We start from the raw sequence: 15,151 nt of genomic DNA, 5'->3' as shown, positions 1-15,151 counted from the left end.
TGCTATGTGTAGAATCTGTGTTTCTGCAAGTGCAAGTAATGAATTATGATGATGTACTCCTACTTGTGTCCAAAGCATTGTCCCCTTTACTATTTCAGCCATCGGATGATACCATATACTAATATACTATCTACTAGTAGATGCAGGATTTCTGGGATCCTTGTGACTGAAAATTTTGTGTGGGCCATATATGACTTATGGGCCCTTTTATTTTGTGATTATACTAATATACATTGACAATAATTCTCAATAGCATGTTAAACCTGAACATCAGGCGTGAGATTTTTATGCTTTAAGCTAGTGCGGTAAAGAAAGGAAAAGAACAGCATCTGTTACTACCTAGAAGTCTGATTTGGAAAAAGGAAGAAATCACGATCAGGCGTCTCTTGGACACTGAAGATTCAAGCCCACAGTTCTACACTTCTACTGCTCCTGTCACTAGATTTAAATGATGAGGAAATACACAAATGAAGTAATTGTCGGTGCAAGTTCAACAAACACATACTCATGTCAAAGCAGTAAGATCCAAGCAAGGAGGGACGAATTCCAGTAACAAATTATTAACAAGTAGTTATCCCCAAAAAATACAGCAACATTTTCACCTGATGACGACAAGGTTGGGGCGCGGCCTTGGACGGCGGGGGCAGGGTGGCGTTGGGGACGCGCGAGGGATGCGCGGCCGGCACGGCGTGCCGGGCCGGGGAGGTCGACGGGGACCCGCGCCGGCGCACGCAGGCGAAGGCTGGCCGGGGATCCACGTGCGGCCGCGGGGGCGGGGGCGGGGGCGGTGGCGCATGGGGCCGGTGCAGGGCGGCATCGAGGGGCGCCGCGCCGGAGACGAGGTAGTGGCGGCGCGCGCACGGGGCCGGGGTAGGGCGGCGTCGGGGTGCCGAGGACGACGAGGTCGGGGCGGTGGGGGCAGGGCGGCACCGCGGGCGAGGGCCGGCCTGGGATCCACGCGCGGCGGGCGGCGGGGGTGGCGCGGCGGCGCACGAGCGCGGGCGAGCGAGCAGGGAGCGCGGCCGGGGCAACGACGACGTCGATCTAAATTCTGTGATTTGGGGGAGAGAAGAAAAGGGATTTGTTGGGAAGGTTAGTGCCGGCTGGTAAGACCAGCCGGCACTAACATGCCCCTATGACATCAGCGAGACAAGTTCGTGCCGGCTAGTAATCCTAGCCGGCACTAACGTGCGCACGTTAGTGCCGGCTAGGTTTACCAACCGGCACTAACTTGTCCAAACTGGCGGGAAAGAAAATTTGACCGCGCCAATTCTCTTTTACACAAAATTTTTAATATTAGTAAATGTATTCATAATTGGCTTAATAAATAGATTAATAAATTGAAAATTGATATCATAATTTTTTAAGTATATTGTTAATTATATCTACACAATAATAATAGTAATTGAAGTAAATTAACGAATATGCAACCATTATCAATTATGTGTAGCGTATAGGGTTTATATGTGTATATAATTCTGTTATTCATAATAAATCGAAACATTTCATTTTGATCCATGCAAAAATATTCAAAAAAATTTCAATAGTAGCATATACAATGATGTAATCAATTCGCATATTACTTGATTATTTGTTTGTAATTTAATATTTCAATGCTTCTAGTAATGTAAAATTAGTGAATGTAAATAATATTTATATCATGCAAAAATATAATATTATCTGAAGATGATATTGTGTCCTAATTGGACGAATAGTATCGAGAATTGAGACAAATACAACGCGGTGCGTTACATTACATCACTTAATGAGAAAATACAATATATAATTTATATAAAAGTACTACTCATCATCATTATCTACTGGAACATTGATAATCTTCCTTTTGACGAAAGTGCCTTGGACGTGATCACGGCGTAAGTAAGGCGTGTCCTCTTTGGATAAGAGGATGCTGGGGTCAACGTCAACTGAGAATGGAGGAAGGTCATCAATCTGGTCATAATCTTCCGAATTGTCCGAAATATTCTCGACTCCAATAATTTTTCTTTTTCCTGGAAGAACTATGTGCCGTTTCGGCTCATTTCCAGCCTTGTCTGCTTGAGACGTCTTATCCGACTTCTTCTTCGGTTTGCTCGACATGTCCTTCACATAGAACATTTGTGTCACATCCTTGGCTAGAACGAATGGTTCATCTTTATATCCAATCTTTTTAAAATCGACTATGGTCATCCCATACCGGTCCTTCGTTACGCCTCCTCCAGCCACCCATTCGCAACGAAACAGAGGGACAACTATGAGTCCATATTCAAGTTCTCATATCTCCTCTATGACACCATAGTAGTTGTTCTTTTCTCCATTACTGTTTACTATACACATACGGACACCACTGTTTTGGTTGGTGCTTTTTTTATCTTGAGCTCTTGTATAAAATGTATACCCATTGATTTCGTACCCTTGGTATTGCTGGACGGTTATTGATGGTCCCCTGGCCAGCCATTGAAGTTCTTGATCAACTGTGTTGTTGCCCAATAATTTTCATCTGAACCAGCCGTCAAAAGTTTTTATATGTTGGCGTGTAATCCAAGCAAAATTCTTCTGTGGATTTTCGGACCGTATAATATTTATGTGCTCATCAATATATGGAGCCACCTTGGATGAATTCTGAAGAACCGTGAAGTTTGCTTGGCTGAATTCACTACAAGAGATGTTCATATTACATTTCTTTCCTAGTGTGCCTTTTCCCTTTAGTCGCCCCTCATGGTGTGACACGGGGAGCCCAATCGGATTGAGATCAGGAAGATAGTCAACGCAAAACTCAATGACCTCCTCTGTTCCATAGCTCTTAGCAATGGATCCTTCTGGGCGAGAACGTTTGCGCACGTACTTCTTCAATACGGCCATGAACCTCTCCAAAGGGAACATATTGTGTAGAAAAACAGGACCCAGGATAGTTATTTCTGTCACAATATGAACTAGAAGGTGTGTTATAATATTGAAGAAGGAAGGTGGGAAGACCATCTCGAACTAACAAGACATTCGACAATGTCTTTCTGCTGCTTTATTAGATTATTTGGATTAATTGCTTTTTGCGAAATTTCATTCATGAACGCACAAAGCTTTACAACTGCCAATCTCACATTTTCCGGTAGAACACCCCTCAGTATAACCAGAAGTAATTGTGTCATCAGGATGTGGCAGTCATGGGACTTCAAGTTTTGGATTTTCTTCTCTTTCACATTTATTATGCCCTGTATATTTGAGGAGTACCCAGACGGGACCTTGATACTGTTCAAGCAATCGAACATACTTTCCTTCTCCTCTTTGCTCAGATTATAGCTGGCAGGTTTTAAATAGTGGCATCCTTTGTCTCTCTTCTCGGGTTGCAAGCCTTGTCGTCCTGCTAGCTGCTGCATGTCGCGCCTTGCTTCCAATGTGTCTTTTGACTTACCATACACTCCCAGAAAGCCTAGTAGGTTCACGCAAAGATTCTTCGACAGATGCATCACATCAATTGCGTTGCGAACCTGTAAGACTTGCCAATAAGGTAGGTTCCACAATATAGACTTCTTCTTCCACATTGGAACATGTCCCTGGTCATCCTTGGGAACAGGTTGGCTACCGGGACCCTTTCCAAATACTACCTTCACATCCTTGATCATCGAGAACACACGCTTTCCATTACGGAATAGAGGCTTAGGACGAGTTTCGGACTCTCCTTTGAAATGCTTCCCTTCGGTTCTTAGGGGGTGATCGGTAGGAAGAAATCGACGATGGCCCATGTATACGCACTTCTTACAGTGTTTCAAATAAATGCTATCGGTCTCATCATAACAGTGGGTGCAGGCCATGTATCCCATGTTCGACTGTCCCGAAAGTTTTGCAAGTGCAGGCCAATCATTGATGCATACAAAAAGCAAAGCTCGGAGGTTGAAGGACTCCTGTTTATACTCATCCCACACACGTACACCTTCTTCTTTCCAGAGTAGTAAGAGATCATCCATCAAGGGTTGCAGGAACACATCAATGTCGTTGCCAGGTTCTTTTGGCCCTTCTATAAGCACCGGCATCATGATGAACTTACGCTTCAGGCACAACCAAGGAGGAAGGTTGAACATACATAGGGTCACGGGCCATGTACTATGAGCGCTGCCAAACTCACCATACGGATTCATTCCATCCGCACTTAGAGCAAATCTTATATTCCTTGGGTCGTTGTCAAATTGAGGATACTCTCGGTTAAGGTTTCTCCACTGGGACCCATCTGCTGGGTGTCTGATCATGTGATCCTCCTTACGGTCTTCTTTGTGCCACCGCATCAACTTGGCGTTATCCTTGTTTTTGAAAAAGCGCTTCAGACGTGGTATTATAGGGAAGTACCACACCAATTTTGCAGGAACTCTCTTTTTTACCGGCTGCCCATCAGCATCACCTGGATCATCTCGCCTGATCTTATACCGCAATGCGCTGCAAACAGGACAAGCTTCCAAGTTCTCGTATTCGCCGCGATACAGGATGCAGTCGTTAGGACATGCGTGAATCTTCTGCACGTCCAATCCAAGAGGGCAAACCATCTTTTTAGCTTCGTATGTTGTTGACGGCAGTTCATTACCCTCAGGAAGTATGTTCTTTACAATCTTTAATAGCTCACCAAATCCCTTATCGGTTACACCATTAGTTGCCTTCCATTTCAGCATCTCCAGCGTGGTACCCAACTTCTTTTACTCCGGTTTGCAATTAGGGAACAACGGCCTTTTGTGATCCTCCAACATCTTCTCGAACTTTAATGCCTCCTTCACAGTCTCACTGTCTTTCTGTGCATCAAGCAACGCCTGACCTAGCTCGTCAGGTGGATCCTCTTGTGCAACATTTGCTTCACCCTCGTCCATTGGTTCATCATAAAAGCCACCTGCTTCATGAACCCATGCCCAATCTGGAAGATTGTTATCACCATCATCATCTTCTTCATTATCTTCCATCATAACTCCAACTTCGCCGTGCTTAGTCCAAAGGCTATAGTTACTCATGAAACCATTCAAGGCCAGGTGATTCCATAGAGTATCTCTTTTTCGGAATTTCTTTTTATTTTCGCAAACACTGCATGGACAACAGATTAAACCCTTTGGCGACCTATTTGCCATTGCCGCTTTGAGAAAAGAATCTAAACCCTGAATCCACGCCGAGGTGCTCCGGCTTCCGTGCATCCATTGCCGGTCCATCTGTACAAATTAAAAAAAAATCATGCTCATTATCCCTAAAAACATGTTACTATGAAGTAATTCAAAAAAAATGTAAATGTGTCATAGACCACCTATCTAGTAAATTTAAATTAAATAGCAAAATAAATTGGCACAATAACATATACACATGTCACCTTGAAATAATTCAAAAAAACTCATTCTAAATGTGTGATAGTCAAACTATATAGTAATCATTCTCTAAAAAGCAACAAATCAATTCTACCTTGCTCAAATTAATGAACAAATTAATAAATCATGCTCATTTTTCCTCATCCTTAAAATCCTTAAAATTTTGCATAATAACATATACACATGTCCCCGTGAAATAATTCAAAAAAATTACTCTAAATGTGTCATAGTCAAACTATCTAGAAAACCTTCTCTAAAAAGTAACAAATCGATTCTATTTTACTCAAATTAATGAATAAATTGGAAAATTATGCTCATTTTTCCTCAACCTTAAAATCACTATTTTCTTTATCTAGAAAGCATGAAACAAAGAATAAACACCGTGAAAAAAGAGTGGAAGAAGCTACTAACCTTTGATGCACTTGGATGGGTGAAATCCTCACAAATTTGGGGGAAAATGGGCAGCACCTCCCCTCTAACACGCCATGAGAGAGAGGAGGAGCTCGGCCAAATGAAATGGTCGGGCTGGGGAAGGAGTGCCTGACTTATACGGGGCAAGTTAGTGCCGGCTAGTGGATTTAGCCGGCACTAAGTGTGGACGTTTAGTGCCGGCTAGATCTACCAGCCGGCACTAACATGCAATTGACCAAGTTAGTGCCGGCTAGAATCCCCAGCCGGCACTAACGTGTCTTTTGACCGTTGTGGCAGACGGGTTGATCGTTGGGAGATGGCACGTTAGTGCCAGCTGGAGTTTCTAGCCGGCACTAACGTACCCGCTTTGTACGGTTCATACACGTTAGTGCCGGCTCCAATTTGACCGGCACTAACGTGCTGGTACCAATGTACCATACTCCAACAGTGCGGCGACCTTCGCATGGGACAGAGGGGTCAGCTCCCTTGCAGCTAGCTTGCTTCTTCACGTTGTTATTCTCGATTCATCTTCTTAGATCTGTAGTTTCTTCCTTCAAATTTCAGCTGCACAAACCATGGGACAGATGGGTCAGCTCGTCCGCGGCTAGCTTCCTGGAGCGGGCCGGCAACATGTGGATCCCACCCCAACTTCCTATTCGCCAAAGCCAAGCACACAATCAGGCAGGCAGCACCCTTCTCGTGAGTCGTGACGGACGGAAGGATAGAGGGCACTCGCGAAGGAGACTCTGGCTACGGCACCACCACTATCGAGCTTCAGCTCCGCCGCGGAGGGAGCTCATCTGGCAGCGGGCCGGCCGAGCTTCAGCTCCGCCATGGAGCTTCGGCGTTGCTCCGGCGGCCGCGCCCAGATGGCAGTGGCGTGGCTGGCGTGCCCGGCCCGCGGAGCTGCAGCGGTGGTGGGGTGCGGCTCGGCGGCCGGCCTCCTCCATCGTTTTTTTAAAAATTTGTTTGTAGGGTCCCAGAAATGAATTTCCAGGGGGCGCGAAAAGCAGGGGTGAGTGCGGCATCCGCCCTTAAAAATACTATTTTACCCGCTCATATAAATAGTTTATGTAGTATTGTATTTAATTGGCATTCATACAACCATCTATTTGTAAAAAAAACACTCTCAAAAAGGAATAGGAATAGGAATCTGAGAGTTGCAAGAAATATTTAAGTATCTATCTATACTATAAAAATTGAAAATAATTGAAAATTTTTGTCATTTAAATTGAGCCCACCGTTGAGGGAGGTGGGAAAGAGTGCATACCCATAAAAATTGAAAGTTAGAGAATGTTTCTGGCAAAAAAATTTTAACCTATTTTTTTTCACCGATGTCTCGCATAGTCGCATACCCGCCAAGGTTAACCTAACCGGTGGGAACCGGTCCGGTTTGACCGGTTACCGGTCAAACCGGTCCGGTCCGGTTCCGGTTCCGGCCGGTACCCAACCGGCCAAAATTCAAATTTTAAATTTGAATTCAAAAAATGAAAAATTCCCAAAAAATTCCTAAAAATACTTCAAGGTGTAATGAATCTAATGGTGTCAAATTTTCTCAAAAATTCATTCATTTAGTATAGTTTGTGGGAATTTAAAGTTAAATGAAAAAAGAAAAAGAAAAAAAATGGGCCGGCCCATGAAGGCCCACCGATCAAACCGGTCAAACCGGCCGGTAAACCGGTCAAACCGGTTGGTAAACCGGTAAAACCGGCCGGTAAACCATTTGCACGGGAGCTTTTGAATTTCAAACCGGTCAAACCGACCGGTAAACCGGTCAAATCGGCCGGTAAACCGGTCGGAACTGGTTGCACGGAAAAATTTGAATTTATTTGAATTTGAATTTGAATTTAACCGGTTTCCACCAGTTACCGGCCTAACCGGTCCGGTAAACCGGTACCGGAGGGCGGCGGTAACCGGTTTCCGGTTGGGAAATAAAACCCTGATACCCGCCCGCGTACCCGTTCGCCTTCTACTTTGCCTCTGCTCCGTGCCACGGCCCTCCCCTCCTCCCGCTCGCCGCGCGCCACCGCTTTCTCCTCTCCTCCCACTCGCCGCGCGCACGCCCCCGCCGCCTGATGGCGCCCGCGCGCCACCGCCTTCTCGCTCGCCGCGCGCACACCACCTCCCCTCCTCCCGCTCGCCGCGCGCCACCGCCTCCTCCGCTCCTCCCGCTCGCCGCGCGCACGCCACTGCCGCCCGATGACCGCCGCGCGCCGCCACCCCCACCCTCGCCGTCGCCCGGGCCTCGTGGCACGGCCCAGCCTGGAATATCGTGATGGAGCGGTGCCCGCGTGTGCTCGGGTGGCTGCTCACCGAGGGACTCGCGGGGAGCTGGCCGCCGGCACCGACGAGGACAGCCGAGCGGTGCAGCGGGAGCCCGCGGCTTGGACCATCGCGATGGAGCGGTGCCAAGGTCACCTCCACCGGTGAGCGCGCTAGCTGCCGAGCCCGAAGACTGGGGCAGGATCCGGGACGCCGATTCCCCTATCCTCGGCGGCGGGCAGTTGTACTGGTGCCGGGATCTGCAAATCTGCAATGCTGATGACAGTCATCGCCGGCAATGTTGCTGAATACTAAGGTATCGATGTGACAATGTACGCCTCTCAGCAGTACGCACCTCTCACCGATGCATGCTAGGTGCTTGTTGAAATCACCCATTGAAACATCTGAGCTGCGACTGCCATGTTCTTGACGAAATTTTGAATTGAAAGAATTGTATTGAATGATTAGTATCCCGAGTTAGCTGCCGCCCAGAGCCCATACACCAACTTAGATACCACTAGCATACAATTTGTTAGTTCTGTCAGCCCATCTGACTGAGCTCACATTAAACAAACTGACACTATCGATTGAGAGGGATAAATTACAAGTGATTTGATGTTAATATCTGTAAAAAAATGTAAATGGACACTAGATGCTATCGTCGAATCCCATGGCAATTGCATGGCATAATTTTCAGCCACAGTGGAAGGTCACTGATTCCTCTTTGTGCATGAGAGGCGCTTTGAGTTTCTCTTCTTTTTACTGTGTTATCTCAAGTTGACTCTTTGTCATCAATTCCATCCTATTTGTTTAGACAATCATGTGTAAGTAGGACACCTTCAGGTGCTAGAGAAGTAGAGATGCACTATTAGAGCAAAATGTGGATTGTTGTTGCCAAAAACACATGCACCTCTACATTCTCCTGCATGGTTTGTATATTTATTTTTTCTAGGATTTTTAGGACACAGTGTGGTCACAGTTTGGGATGGATGCACAATGGTGACCACATGATGAGCCATAAGTGGAAGCTTCTGGTGGAAAAAAAAAATACATGGCGATGGTCATCCCTGCTTGTCTGCTCCGCAGCTGCTTGGATGACATAGTTAATGTGCTTGAGAGCTCAAGCTACTTCCCATCTTGATATAAACTGTCAGTAAAAGACACTGATAGTGAAAACTGAAAAGTATATTCTCATCCTTGTTAAGTTACACAGTTGTAACATTAGAGTGGGTAATAGAGCAACCTATTTGTTATTTTTAGAAAGAAACAAAATAATTAATATGCCTATTGTTTGTTCATCAAAATCTGCATACAATATTGATTTTGGATTCCAAATCATACTGTCAGTAAAATCTATTTTTCAGGAGTAGGAGTCAAGAGAAATATTTCAGTGCTAAGCTGGGAAGTGCTGAAAGTCATCAGAATCAGAGGAAGCTTGCCGGGATGAGCAGAAAACGCTCAGCTGTCTCGCACGCTTTTAAGGCGTTGCTACAAAGCCGGCCATGAGCAGCATGGTCAACCGGCCAGACCGGCAGGTACGAGGAGCCGGGCAGCTAAGAAGCGATAACAGAGAGCCCCTCGTTCGAGCCGGACGTCGCAGCTTTGTCTCCGTGTGTGGTTTGGTGAGATTCTTTTGGTCAAGATAGAAAGAGATGTGGCCTTGCGTTCGTTTCAAGTTGCTGTGGCGCTACGGCTGTGAACTGCATGATGAGACGGGCTCGGAAATCTGATTCATTCAAACTAGATGTTCATGTTCAGAAATATTTGGGTCCTTGTTCAATTTTATTCTGGTGCACGCCGTCTTAAAATTTCTGCAACTTTTTTTTTAGGCAGCAGGGGGGGGGGGGGGGGGGGGGCGGAGAACGCCCACCTGAACTCAATTAAACATGGGGCCAAAGCCCAAGATGGTCTTACAAGTTACAACGCCAGCTCGGCACGTCAAAGTTACAGCAGGGGAAGGGGAAGCCTACACTAGATTCACGTTACATCCAAAAGAGGGTTACACCAGGTTTCAAGCGGTTCAGTATTGAGACGGCGGGGTGCACGAGAGGCCCAAAGGCGCGTGTGCTCGCTCAACATCGCGTGCATGGTGGCCACCCCTTGGTTGACTCCGTCAAACACCATACGATTTCGGCTCTTCCAGATGATCCACAAGAGCAGGAGGATGGACGTATGCCGGAGAGGGCCTGCGGGGATAGAGATGGCTCTCAGCAGGTCCGGCAGCCCATGTGGAGGCGCTGTAGGGCAGACCACAGCCCAGAATGCGGCAATGCGGGGGCACAAGAAGAATAGATGGTCAATGTCCTCCACCTCCGAAGGACAGAATGGGCAAAACTTAGAGCCCAGCACCCCATGACGATGCAGAAACTCTCGCGTCCTTGTGTTACCATGGCGCAGGATCCAGAAGAACACGGACTTTGATCGGGGCGAAGTTGTTCCAGTTGAGGTCAGCAAAGGGGACACTGCAGCCGGTTTGCTTGAGCATCTTGTACACGGCTCCGGCGCGGAAGTCTCGTTCCACACCTCAGAGGAGATAGCGCCTGTCGAGACCATGCCCAAGGCGAAGACCGGCGAGGCGTGTCTCAAGCCCGGCAAGCTCCGCCGAGGCAGCAGCGCTCAGGCGGGGCTGCATCGAGAGCGCCAGGCGGCCTTGTCCCAGCGCTACCGCGACAGTGATGTCGGGGGAGATGCAGTGTGTAACATCTCGAAATTTACCAAATCAAATCGTTCGCTAAAACCGCCTTTTAATCGTTGAGCTCGGAACTTTTTCGCCCGATCTCCCGATCCCCGAAAGACCCGACATCCGAATCCATCACCCTGTTCGCCCTTGACCCGCGAACGCACCCGACCGCGCACGCACCCGACCTCGCACGCATGATCGGCGCTGCGCGTGGCCGACCGCGCACCGCGGATCCGGCGCAAATCTCTCCTCCCTCTCCTCTCTCCTTCCCCGCGCGCCCGGACCGGCTTTCCTTCTCCTCCGCGCGCGCACGCCCCTAGGCCACCGCACCAAGCGCCCCGCGGCCCCCTCGCCCACCCGCGCAGTAGAAGCTCGCCACCGCCCACGCCCGTGCGCACGCGCCGCACCACGCGCACGCGTGCGTGCACACGCTAGCCGCGCCGCGGCGCGCCAAGCCGTGCCGCGGCGCGCCAAGCCGTGCATGCCGCGACGCCAGCTGTGCAGCCGTGCCACGCCGCCGTCCGCACGCACGGCCGTGCTGAGCCACACGCGCACAGCACCGGCGACCTCGGCACAGCACCGCCTGCGAAGGTCGCCGCCAGCCCGTAGCGTCGCATCGCCTCACCACCCGCACGCAGGCTCGCTGCCGCCGTTGACGCCGCACAGCACCACCTTCCCGAGGCGTCGCGTCGCCAGCGTTCGCCTCGCCACCGCTCGTCGTTGACGCCCCGCCAGTGCCGCACAGCGCCCGTGCCATCGCATCACCTGGGCGAGCCGCCCCCACACCATTAACCCGCCTCAGAGCGTGCCCCGCCGGGCACCGCCGCACCCTCGCCTCCACCGCCTTTCAGCGCCTATAAATAGGCCCTCGTGCCGCTCCACGCCACCACCGAGCTCCCCAGGGCTGCGCAGCCCGCCGCTCTTCTTCCTCCTCGCTCTAATTCCGCCTCCTCTGTTTTTTCCCAAAAGCAGAGCCACCCGTCGATCTCCTCGCCCAGACCATCTTAGTCCGATTCCCTTCGAGGTGAGCACCTCCCGACCATCCTCGACCAGCGCCAATCCACGCCCCTCCCTATTTCTGCCTGTGCTGAGCTCTCCACGAGCTCCCAGTCGCCATGACCATGGCCGCCGCGGCCGCCGTAGCCCACCTTCATCTCCCATGCCCGGACCTACCAAAATAGAATCTCCTCGCCCTCCTCTACCTCCCCATGCCCTCGGCTTTGAGAATGGAGGCCGGTAGCGCCGTTCCCGTGGAGCTCAGGGAGCTCGGGCATGCTGCCATGGCGTCATGGCCAGGGAGAAGAACGCGACCTGTTATGTTCCTCTGTTGCCTCGTGAGCACGTGTGGGCTTGGTCAATTGTGGGTTAAAGCCCCGGATGCTGGGCCTCCCAGCCCAAATGCTCACGCCCACACACCCAAATACTCACGCACTACATTTCTATAAATTCCAATTTTCGGAATTTAATTAGAAGCCACCAAATACAAACCATATCTCCTCCATCCAAACTCCAATTCCATTGATTCTTTTTCCTACATTCCTATAAAATCATATACAAACCATTGTACCTATTTTTTTTTGTACAGTTCAGATATTTCCATAAATCATAATCAAGTCCTTTCCCTCCCACAAATAATTACAAACACATCCATGAATCCCGGTTTAGCCCCTCACTGCCTCTTTAACTCGTCATTTCATGCGCCAAACAATCTCCGATCGACCCGAAATCTGACCACGTCATTTCTAATATAGTTTCAGCCGTGCTATTAAGAAACCACCCGAAAATATCACTCCTATCTCCATATCTTAATTATTTCCGATTCGAGCTCAACGATAGATCTTTATTTTTCTGTGTATTGATTGTGTGCTTGTTTGTGTGCGCTGTAGACCACGGAGTAAATGAAGGAGAGCCCGTCAACGAGCAGTACTGTGAGCAGGTGAACGAGGACCCGTTCCGCAACCCCGAGCCCGAAGGACAGGACATCCCAGAAGGCTTTGAAGACGGCAAGTTCAATCCCATCCTTTGATGCATGTTTCTGTCCTAGTTTTTATAAACACAACCCAATAGCCTGCTTTATAAAATTGCATATGTTTTGCTTGCATGAAAACACGGTTGGATAGCCACCCCTTGACTTGTGATGATCATTCCTTGACCACCTAGTTTAATATCTGATTTTGCTTGGACGTTAATCGATTTTAGGACGCTTAGGACTTTACTCATAATATGATTTATTTTATAAAGAAAAGGTGTGTGTGTGGGAGGGGATAAATGTGGTGTTTTTGTAAAGAAAGCTCAGACAGGATGGATGGCATTTCTACGGATTTGCCATTTGGTGTGCTCGTGCCAGTGTGGCAGGGCAAAGAAGGGAGATATCCATCTTGTCGTGTCTAAGGACCGAGTTGGTGTGTCATCTCACCTAACTCCACTTTCGTGCAAACCACTCGACCCTTGAATGGGCAACGGCTTAGCATAAATCCCACTAGTTGATTTGATAGCCATCAGGAGAGCTGAGAGCAACGGGTGACTAAGGAGAAGGGATAAGCCCCGAGTGACTTATGCCCGGTTATACCTAAGTGAACGGTCGATGACCCCTTGGTGCATCCCGTGATGGCTAGTCAGGTTTAGCTAAGGTGGGTAATGGCTATGTCGGGATCTACACCGACACTTCGGTGTTCGAGATGTGGTATCCTACTTGTGGATAAAGTTGCACACCTCTGCAGAGTTAAAAACTATTTGAATAGCCGTGCCCACGGTATTGGGCGAGTTACGGTGTGGTCACATAACTAGTGTTTCATTGGGATGGGCTGGTGTGAGTTGTTTTGGAATCGTGTCCGGCAGTTGTGCCGTGTGCTACGACGGACGGGGAGTCCGGTAGCAGTTTAAAACTTGAACTTTGTGTTACTACAAAAACTGATTTTTCTAAAAAGGTTTTCTGTTAAATGAACCCCTGCATAAAGTATCGTTTTTCCGTAAATAAAACCGTAACCTTATCCTTGATTTACCTATGCATACTATTCTGATATAACCCCCTCCGTGGGTGTGGTTGGACTTGCTGAGTACGTTTGTACTCACCCCACTCTTACTTTTTACAGAAGAAGACCCAGACTTCGTGCCAGACGACGCTGAGTAGGGTCATCGTTCTACACCCAACCTTGCCTATGGAACCGGCCCTGTTCGAGATGCCTTCGCTGTCGCAATACTCTGAGCCCGTGCTAGACCCCATGTGGTTTGCGGTCTGGTGTTATGTCGTAGTTTGGTTACTTATTATCATTATCTGTATCGAGTGTCCTCCAAGGTTTGTACGGTTTTGAACCATCTGATGTAATAAATGTGGCATCAGCCTCCTGGGACTGGTGCTTTGTATCACATTTAAGTTTTCTCTTATGAGGGGACGCTTCAGGTGGTATTAGAGCCGTAGGTTGGCCGTAGGACGTGACCCTAGGAGCGAACCCCGTTTTAGGCCTTTCCACACTAGGTTTATTCTTTCCTTAATCCTTTCTTCACACAAACACTCACCACTGGTTCTTGCCCTGTTCCAGATGGCTGACAATGGATGGATCGGCAGAATCTGTTACGCAGAGCCCGGCCTTCCTAAGTTGTTGATACTCAGCCTGGAACGCATCGGAGTTGTGGACCCACCAGAGTTTCTCTATCAGGAGTACGACTCCAAGGGCACTCTTCGGTGTGACCTGATGATCTTCATAGCAAGAAGCACCCGTTACCCTGATGTGGATCCTTGGTTCATCTCCACCACTGGTTTTCGTTTCCCGGACACCTATCGGAAAGCGGCTCGTAAAGCCCTGCGACGTCTACGTGTGATCTACAAGCACCATCTTCAGAGGACTCCTATGGGATTTTTCCCGCCGACTGAAGGAAGAGGACGCACATGGATTGCCCGGATGAGAGGACCTGGGAGAGAAGAAGAAGACCTAGAAGATACAGTCTCTCACCTCTCTATCTAACTCACCGGCCTGGATGAGCTCTACCGCGAACAAGCGGCACAACTGAAGCAGCAAGTCCACAGAGCAGAAAAGGCAACCCAAGAGCTGGACGAACAACGGACCAGAACCGTGCACGCCGAGTATTCCCTAGCCGCCCTCCAAGTCCAAATGGAAGAAAAAGAGGCGGAGCTGGAAGAACAACGGGCAAGAGTCACGCACGCCTAGAATTCTCTAGCTGCTCTCCAAGCCCGAATGCGAGAGTACGAGGCTCGCAGAGGAATAGGTGGATGGATAAAGGAAGAAGAAGAAGAAGAACCCATGGAAACTCATTGGGATGTTGGTACTCAGACCGAAGAAGAAGAACCCGAAGAAACCCATTGGGATGTTGGTACTCAGACCGAGGATGACTTGATGGATCAGTATCTTCCACTGAAGAAGCGCCCTCTTAGGATCGAGGAAGAGTCTCCATGATAGGAGTAGCACCCCAAGCTAGAGCCTTTGCCCTAATAAATCGTGTAACCATAAAGTTGTAC

The 15,151-nt window shown here is 48.8% G+C and overlaps 1 long non-coding RNA gene across 1 annotated transcript; it reads left to right on the top strand.

Moving 5' to 3' along the window:
- Positions 1-7,901: 7,901 nt before the first annotated feature.
- On the top strand, positions 7,902-9,782 carry LOC120711655. Its single transcript, XR_005690391.1, has 2 exons — positions 7,902-8,313; positions 9,362-9,782. It is a non-coding gene; the product is annotated as an uncharacterized LOC120711655 (long non-coding RNA).
- The last annotated feature ends 5,369 nt before the right edge of the window (positions 9,783-15,151 follow it).

The sequence above is a fragment of the Panicum virgatum genome, chromosome 6K (genome assembly GCF_016808335.1).
Source record: "Panicum virgatum strain AP13 chromosome 6K, P.virgatum_v5, whole genome shotgun sequence".
Taxonomy (NCBI): Eukaryota; Viridiplantae; Streptophyta; class Magnoliopsida; order Poales; family Poaceae; genus Panicum; species Panicum virgatum.
Note: the sequence above shows the minus strand (reverse complement) of the source record. Positions and strands in the feature narration are given on the sequence as shown.